Source organism: Takifugu flavidus, chromosome 3 (genome assembly GCF_003711565.1).
Source record: "Takifugu flavidus isolate HTHZ2018 chromosome 3, ASM371156v2, whole genome shotgun sequence".
In the NCBI taxonomy this organism is placed as follows: Eukaryota; Metazoa; Chordata; class Actinopteri; order Tetraodontiformes; family Tetraodontidae; genus Takifugu; species Takifugu flavidus.
The window spans coordinates 10,019,139-10,028,626 of record NC_079522.1 but is presented as its reverse complement, the minus strand read 5'-3'; the positions used below and the strand labels follow the sequence as shown (position 1 = coordinate 10,028,626).

At 46.8% G+C, this 9,488-nt stretch overlaps 1 long non-coding RNA gene across 1 annotated transcript; it reads left to right on the top strand.

Moving 5' to 3' along the window:
- Positions 1–7,571: 7,571 nt before the first annotated feature.
- Positions 7,572–8,874, top strand: LOC130522316 (uncharacterized). Its single transcript, XR_008949594.1, has 3 exons — positions 7,572–8,243; positions 8,497–8,534; positions 8,731–8,874. It is a non-coding gene; the product is annotated as an uncharacterized LOC130522316 (long non-coding RNA).
- The last annotated feature ends 614 nt before the right edge of the window (positions 8,875–9,488 follow it).

The following is a 9,488-nucleotide window of genomic DNA, read 5'->3' as shown; positions in this document are numbered from 1 at the left end:
TTGGTGACCTCTGACCTTCATAAAGTTTATAGCTGTTTGTTTAGCCATGCGTTAGCAAGGAGCATTAGCCTGTGAACCGTCAGCTTTCAGGAACGATCGGAATCACCTCTGACTGCTCACGTCTGACGGAGAAGCTTTGTGCCATTAACATCTCACACTCCGATTCATCAGGCTGGAAAATTGATCCCAACGAACATGTGTGGATTTGAACTTTTGCTGGGATCTACAGGCTGTAATTTCGCAGGCCTTAACATTAGCATGGCTTCCTTAGCTTAGCACAAGTGGCTCAAAAGCTTCACCGAGGTCGATGGTTGACCCTATGACCCCCACTGGCTCCGTTAGCGAGCTAACGAACATTTATCCTCTTTGTTCCCTCCACTCCTCCGCCAGCTTCTTTGTGTCCTGGTGCGAGACCGAAGCGTCTGGCGTCGCCGCCAAGACACACCTACATTCGGTGGAAAGTTGCCATCGTTTGTTGTAATTGCGGTTTTTGATGTTGCCTCAGGTGTCGGTGGAATTGTTGTTTGGGAGGAGATCTTTGCACGTTCACAAGGACGCTCCAGGCTAAGATTTTTCCTCCACGTTTGTCGCATTTGGGTTGATTTTGTGACAGCTCCAGTCCACGTGTGAGAACTAGGTCAGGCAGGATTTACACAACGTGCTAACAGACGTGACTCCTGCCCACCCAGCCTGCCTTCTCCTCCCTCAGCTGAACGCTCCAAACGTTCCACACCAGATATGGATCAGGCTCCCTGGGACGGAGACCAGGTTCAGGTTTGTCTGCTGGTCGGGTGATTCTCCTGAACCTTTGTTTGCTGGAGGCAGGAAAACAGGAGGATTGTTCACCATGTCGGGGGTCACGTGGTGGTCGTCCACCGCTCCGAGCTCGAGTTCAGAGAAGGATTTTGGATAAAACTCCTAAGCCGAGTCGGAGGTGTTGGGTTACTAATGTCTGCCGTCCCGGCTCAGAGCCGGTGACATAATATTTGACATGAAATGCCAAGTGTGAGAAAGTGTGTGTTTGTTCTGTTTGGGGTGTGAAGGTATTAGGCCAACTGGGAGGATCTGCTGAGAGCCCGTCGACTGATGGAGCGGAGCAGATGGACAGGTATCCGCGGTAACGCCGCCTCCATTACAGCACAGCTGGACCGCCATTCCTGGTGGCCCAGCTCCAAACACATTCTGGGTTCCTCTCAAAAACACGTTGTCCTTGTGTGCCTGATCTGGCCTCACGGCTCCTTCTGCCCTCAGATTTGATCTGGGAGAAAGCTAATGCTAACGAGCAGGTTTAGCTCTGGGTGATGGTGATGATGTTGCTTCATCTGGGTCAGAGAACACAGCAGAAAATGCTCAGATTCCGACCTCTTTCCAGAAACTTTAACTTGGGACTCTGCAGTGAGGTTGTCGTCACTCCGAGGACTGTCCTTAAAATTCCAGAGAACACACACACACACACACACACACACACACACAATCTTCAATGCACAGTTTCCCAACAGGTGCAGAAGGAGATCAAGTTGCACCACTCTTCCTCCTCCTCTCCCCCACCTCCTCCACTTCCCGCCTCCCCCCCCCCTCAAATTAATGCCGGTGAGAGCGGCTTTAGAGATGTGTCTGACGTGTGTGTGTGTGGGGGGGGGGGGGGGGGGGTTGTTAATAACCAGGCAAGGTACACTAATCTCCGATGGCAACATTTGGTTTACCTTAAGCTGGAGGGACAGCTGTATTAAAAGCAGGAATTATCCTAATCAGTTCAAACTCCATCCTCCTCCTCCTCCTCCTTCCCGCTGCACCTCTTTGCATATAAAACTTCCACATTAGGCTTAAGAGCACAACGGCTTAGCTGCGGTTCGCCCTACATCTGTCTGCTCGCCGTCACCACCAATCAGAAAGGTGGATGGAGGGATGGAGGGATGGAGGGATGGAGGGATGGAGGACGGAGCAGAGAAAGAGACCAACATGGAGGAAAAGCAGAGACATGTGGGCCTTTCATGGCTTCTTCTGAAGATCTCCATGGTTGGAGAATGGCTCTCTGTTCCGTTGTGAGGTTCTTTAAAATGTTCAATTTTAGAGTCATTCTTGGAAAAAAATAATCTTCCAAATGCCAGATTATCATCTGGAAAAGAGAAGTTCTGTTGATCAGGAATGGTGAGAGACCTGTTTGGTCACACCTTCTGCTTCCGTGGAGTCGTGTGGGTGGAGCCCAACGCCCAACAGTCCTGATTGGTGAGCAGACACTCAACTGTGTGCTACACACCTGTGTTCTCGTGGACTTCGGAGGTTACACTCCGACGAAAGCAGTTCCACAGAGAAGAAAATAAACCTGCTCAGTCCCGTTAAAGGTTCTCGTTAAGTCTGCTGCTGAACAAATGAAGAGCAGGCGATGGAGGACGAGGACGGGGAACCAGAAAGGTTTGGGCTCTTGGATTTCTCCCAACTTTCAAGTAGATTTGAACATATATCGTAGATGTTTACCACAATGTGTCAGTGATTTCTTGTTAGCAATGCTACTGCTAGCATCAAAGCTGCTTTGCTGGATGGACTTTTACCTCGAAATGGAGACGTTGTGCAAGCGCAGTGCACATGAGGTCTGAAGAGGGCCAACAAAAGCACAGATGAAAGCATTGATGGTCACCTCAGGGTGACAGAAATGCACATTTGCTTCTCTGGACACTTTAGTTGTTGCTGAATGTCAAATCTAAATGAAAGAGGCCTCGGCTTTGTTTAGGAAGTCGGTAAAGTCTTGCTTGTTTGTGTGAAACGTGCACGTTTCGCTCTGTGAGGTGAGTCTGCTCCAGACCTGTTCTGGCTGCAAACAGCCTCTTTTTTATTTTTTCCCCCTCTCTCCGAGGCCCTCGGCACCATAAATCCGACTGATTACTCCGCACCCCTTTTGCTTGACTGAACCTTCACAATCAACTGTGGCCGCCAACAATGAGGCCCTGATGAATCAAACATCCATGGCATTAGTTTCACCTTGCTGCCCCTTTCCCATGCGCCGCCGCCTCTTTGTCAGGCCCCGGTTTGATGGGAAGGACTACTGACACTGGCTGCACCTATTGATAGACGCTTCTGTAAAGGCAGACCTCCACAACCCGACCGAACAGCCGACGCTCCTCCCTCGCCTCCCCCCCCCCCCGCCCCCAAAAATAGGCAACCGCGTCTGATTGGTGGCCTGACTGAAAGCTGCTGTCTGGATTTCGGCTTTTGTGTTGAGTTGGTTGCAACTGTCTCCATATTTGTCAAAGAGGATTCAAGTTTTTTTAGTTTTTTTTTAGAATGTTCAGCAACAAACAGACGAGGGGGGGTCAGGAATTTCTCGCAGAATTTGTGAACCTTTATTGAAACGAGAAGTAAATTCATTTGTTTGTTTCAAAATTTTTGGAAAAACTACTTTAAAAAGTGTCACAACGTGGACTTAACTAAAATTAAATCAGGGGGGAGGGGGTTGCAGCTAATAGGTTAGCTTTCATTCTGTCCTGGTTCAAACTGTGCGAGCTGGCATTTGTTACAGGAAAGACTGAAGCACCTTTGGAGGCTTTTTATCTCCACTTATTCAGACTAAAAAAAGGGGGGGACATTGATTTGTATGTGTGAGGCAGAATCGCAGTTTTAAAAAAAAATCCAGATTGTTTCTGAACACGTTAGCTTCCACGAACCTCTCCTCCGTCTCTTTGGTGATACAGGAAAGGAAGAGGAGGACAACAACACTCCAGGCAACTTTGTTTTTGGAGGCTGAGCGTAAATCTGATCCCATACGAGGCTCTTTATGAAAGTCTCAGCCGGCTCAGAGGGGACTTTCCGTCAAACCGTAAACGTACCGTGAAACTGTTCTGGGACGCTAACGACGAGCGCAGAGATCGGCGAGCAGCAGTGTTTGTAGACAGGAGGAGTTGCTCCAACGCTGAAGGCTGCTGTTAATGAGAGCGCTGGAGAAAGTGGCAGCGAAGCTCCAACGTGTTTCTCACAATGTTTTATTCATGCAGATGTTTGCTGCTGTTGAATTAAACTGGCATTTGGAAATAAATGAAGAGGGGACGTCCACTCTAACACATTCGCAGCTGAGAAATGAAGACTAGCATGGGGCTAGAAGTACTGGTCGTCACCAGAAGAAGGACAGTTAGTCGTGTCAATCATTGTTTTGTCATTTTATCAGGGTTCTTATGTTAAGACTGATTTTCTGAGCGAATTCCCTCCGAACATTGTTAGCCAGAAAACTTATTTTACCATTCTGGAAATGTGAAAAGTCTCCTCTGAAATGTAGTTGAGCGAGCTTGGAAATGTGCTACAGTTTGTTAAATGTCGGGACATCATGTTGACTAAAAATGCTTTTTTCTTTTTACATTTTGGCATTTTTTTCTTGATGTCTAACAGTCGATCTCATGCTAATCTGTAGAAATGCTATGATAGATATGTCTTATGTGTGTCTTGTGTCACAAACCCAACCTGTCCTGTTCCATGTGGCATCACCAACTGTAATCAATAAGTATCTAGTTCGTTGGAAATAATAAAATAATTACACACGCTCACAAAAAAAGTTCTTCACTTTTGAGTATGAATGATGCTTTTCGTCACAATCGAGAGCCATGAATGAAGAGATGCTAATGCGAGCTAGCAACATTCATGTGCTGTGGACATGGGGTCAGAGTAGCTGGCAGTGTTTAGCATCAGCGTGCAGGGCTCATTGTCCGTCCTCACATCAGCTCCTTGTCTCATGTTGATGTTCTCCTGGCGACACACAAGTCAGGAGAGAAACCTTGAAGAGGCAGAAACCTCAGACAGACCCGGCTCCAGGTTCTTCTTCACCTAAATGTGTTGCTTTTCCTTCTCTTTGATTCCCAACTGAGACTGTGTGTGTGGAAGGAATCGTCCTTCCAGTCTGGACAGTGATGGGGAACGAGTGGACGGGCAGAAAAAGCTCCTAGTTGAACAATTAGTGTGAAACACGAAGCTGCAGGAGGTTAAACATGTCTGCGATACCGTCTGCCAGTGTTTGAACATGCTTTCATTCGTTCACACGCCACAAATATCCGTGTGCTCCGCTGCTCCTCTCTGAGCTGACACGTGTTTGTGGTTTATTCCAAACATTTGGAATATTTCCATGGATAATAGAAAAAAAATCCCTCTTTGTTTGGGACAGTGGCTTCGCTTTAGTCTCAACATGTGTCCGACCCAGCGAGGTTTAAATCTGCCCACCTGTCCACACGCTAATCCTCCCAGCCTTATTACAAAACTGTGTAATTAATTAAGGCCTCAATCGCTGGGATTAGTAACCTCCATCCAGTTTGATACATCAGTGACGCTCCCAAAAGCTTTAATCTTAGAATTTGACCAAAAACTGGGAAGCTCGTGGACCTGAGCGAACCGTCGGCCAGTCACACGTTAAAAAAAGAAAGAACAGAGGAGGTTTGTCAGCAGTGTTTGTTCTGGTTTACAGTGGAATTACAGAGATTAAGATTATCTGTGCGGCATGTTTACAGCATAATGAAACGGGCCTGATATAATGACCATCAAATCTGGATTAGGTCATTCACAGCAGAGCAGCGAATTTATTCCCATCATTGTGAGAGGGCTGAACAATCCCTTTCTTGGCCTCAACACACACCTATTCTCTCTTACTCTCTCTCTCTCACACCACACACACACACACACACACCAGGGAATTTTTATGTCTTGTTTTTGCATTAAACGTCCGCATTTTTACTCTCTACGGAATCTCAGCAGTATGAAAAACAATAGCACTACAAAGTGTGTGTGCGTGTGCACGTGTGTGCATGCGTGCATGTGCCGGGCCGTTACAAAAGCAGGTTACAGCAGTGCAGAAATGACACGGTGCAACAGATGATGGGCATTATCCCATCAACCTGCTGTTCCTGTACACACTGTGTTCTGTTTGAAAGGACAGCAGGAGCGTGTGTGTGTGTGTGTGTCTGTGTGTGTGTGAAGGCGGGGGGTCCTCTCATACACTTTGATGCATGCACACACACGCTGCACCTGTCACAAACAGCCCGTCAGAGCAGCAGAATGAGCCCCAGCTGACAGAACTGAACTGTAAACTTAGAGAACTTCACTACCCATAATTCCTCCTACACCCAAAACAACCAGCATGAGACAAGTGTCTAATGTACTTTAATGGAAAGTTGGAGGATGGTTGCAGGGAGAACAGCGGCTCTCTCGCAGTTAGAAGACGCTTTCATGATGGGGGGGCCACCTTGGCCCAGGTCCCACTCCCACCGTTACCATGGAGACACACGTTTGTCTGCCTGTTGTTGTCATCCATCAGTAAAAGTTGTTCACACAGTAGAAAAATAAGTCCACGTGCAGTGGACGTGTGACGCGTCCACCTATGATTTACACCCTCGTGTACGCCATGGAGCGTCACCATGGCGACTTGTTGAGGTTTTTTTTTGAAGCCCCATGTTTAGCTAGTGGTTGAGCGATCCGCACGGTCTGTTCCTTTGTGTCAGCTGTAGCGTTTAGCGTTGGTGGCGTCAACGTGCGACGCTCCAAAAGCGCCCTGTGGAAGTTTGGAGCCGGATCTGTTTCCCGGCTGGCTCCAGTTTCAGCTCAGATGAAAGGAGGGAAAAGATTACGGTGATTTGTTCACTAAACATCCAGATATGCTGTGCTCCAAATTCCAGACTTGATCTCATAATTCCAACTTTATTTCCCTGGAACTGCTCTGATGTGAATGCTAATCTTTGGGTATTTTCTCCTCTCTGGATTCTGTCATTCAGAAACTCCTAATTCAGACTTTATTCTGAGGGTTCCAGTCAGGTAATACATCACAAAACTGGACATGTTAAATTTAGAGGGTTTTTTTTTTAATCACTTTTTTTTAATCAGTTCCTCCATCACCTGCGCTGAACATAAATGGACACGGACACATTTGGAGGTGGCGACCCTGTGATTCCTGACAGCGGGAACGCCGACCAGACACCGGAACAATCAAAAAGATGCGCAGCTTTAAATAATAATGAAAAAAGGGTACAGCAGTCGGTATATCTGCAAACAGCAGATCTACAAATGCACCTTCTGTGTAATTCACCTTACAGAACTTCGCTGCCTGGAAATTGCCACATCCCCCGACCGCCACCGCCGCCGCCACCGGACAATAGGCTCAGCAGTGGCCTGGTGATTGCCTCTTTTCAAATGGAAATGCCGCTCGCCTCTCTTCTGCCAGGTTCCCCAAAGCAGTGTACAAATTACAGTTTACAAGGCATGGAGGAATAAAAACCAGGGAGCAGATAGACGGAGGAGGAGGTGGGAGGGAGGGAGGGCGGAAGGCAGAATATCGCTCCTCGCGCTCTTTTTCCCGTCTTTTAATTCGACAAAGTGACATGTAAATTAGCCTTTAAGTGCTCCATTCAGGGACTCTGATCGTGTCCTAATTGTCACAGTCAATTGTGGCCAACAGTCTCTTCAATCTCGGGCAGCTTTTGACAACAAGCCGCCGGATCAAAAGAGGAATCATCGACTCCCCCAACACACACACGGTACGAGCCGCCGTCCATCAGGCCGCCGTGTATTAAAAAAAAAAAAAAAAAGCAGTAAAAGGTGAGAGAGATGGTGTTCTCTGGCAGGGGTGTAAAGATGGAAGGAAGCAGCAAACACAGCAGCAGTTTGCTCACCTCACCCCCCAAAAAGAGGAAAAAGAAGCCAAAAAATCTCCCCGTCAGGATAACAAACGCCATGGGATGGCATCGCAGGGAGGAATGAGCGGCCCATCCAGCAGAGCGTGAACTGACTCTTCACCAAGTCCTGCAGGGCCGTAAACTTTAGCCGAGGACGGAGCAGGCGTCTGTCTGAGGCTGACAAACAACGCTAACGCCGTAAACAAGCACAAACTCAGCAGAGAACCTCAAACTTCCCTGAACTTTGGCTCAGACGCGCTCCGGTTTCAGCCATGTTTGGAAGCGATCGACAAGTTCGAGAAAGTTTAGTTGATATTACGATGTTGTTTTTATTTGCTAGAATTCAGACATTTCCTGACTTACTCCTACTACGTACTGCTGTTTTGCCGTTAGCCTCTCTTACCTTTAAAACTGCCTTCACCCAGCATTAGAGTGTGTGTCTACCACTGCTAGCTAGCTATTTAATGCTAATCCAGATACATTGATTGTGTTTGTGTGACTGTGTTGTTCATAATTCCAGAATGATTTGCAGGCTGATCTTGGTGGAGTGAATGCGCAGGCTAATCGCCTGTTAGCCGCAATGCTACCTCTCCAGACTGCAGCTCATTGGTGAGTTCCATCATTCGAAACGTGTGTTAATGATTTGATACTCTTCCTAATTAAAACTGTCCTGTTACAAGCAACAACATTTTTACCCAGAGGATCTGTTAAATTCACACCTTAGTTATAGTCACATGCTTTAAAGGGCCGACTGATGAACACACATGTTCTAATGTGGTGATTAAAAAAGTATTAAGACAGCATTTGCTACACCAATGAAATTGATTTAACAGTTTTATTTTATTTGCTTTACTGGATCCAGCCACCAGGAGGCCATACGCCCGTTTGGCCTCGACCAAGGTGAGTTCTGTTGGCAGCCATCTTTGTTTAATCCCATCATCCAGTAGTGAAAAATACAATACAAGCAAAAGTACTGAAATGTAGCAAAGGTTTTTTTTAATAACTTTGATTTGTAAACAATAACACTGAACTTGATTTGTAAATAATAACAATTGTTCTCCTGTAAGCTTACGAGGTTTTTGAACCCTCTTTCCAGAACCCCGACCATCGGATCATCACGCCATTCCTGCAGACGTGAGTGTGACTAGTTTCTCTGTCCGAACTGGACGTTATTCTGATGACAGAAATCTACACCGAGGAGTGAAAATAACTGATAATCCACTTGTCAGAGACGTCACTTATTGGTGTATAAACTCTCTTGTTTTCACGCACGTGTCACTTAACACTTTCTCGCCTTTCGCCATTTCGTTGTTTTATTCATTTTTTTCTTTTCTTCTCTGACAAAAGTGGGGAAAGAAAGTGTAGCGGGTCCGTTAACTCAGCCGAACACTTCTGAGACGCAACATTTCGCCATCAGAAACTGAACTCCTGGAACATTAGAGGCTTCACTTTCAAGTTGGTAATCAATATGGGGGGGTGGGGTAGGGTGGGGGTGGGGGGTGTTGTGAGCCTCTCTTCCATAATAATCTCAGGCTTTGAACATGCAGCTAGTCTGGTGAAACCGGTGAATACCTAATTACGCCTGTTCACGACCCGCTTAGCTTGAGTTAATTTTAGAAGACGCTGTTGACTCGAGCAGCACTCCTTCGTTTCTGCCTCTTTCAGCTGCATCTTCACGTCGATCCTTCAGGTGAAGTTTTGACTCCGCATTAAAAAAAAAAAAAATTGAAATTATCTCCTCGAGCCGTTAGCGACGGGGAGGCTGGAGTGAAGCAGCTGCGCTAAATTGACGGCGTCAGCGCGATCTAAAGGAGTTAGCATTCATCGCCGAACGAGTGCGTTTCAGGAAATACA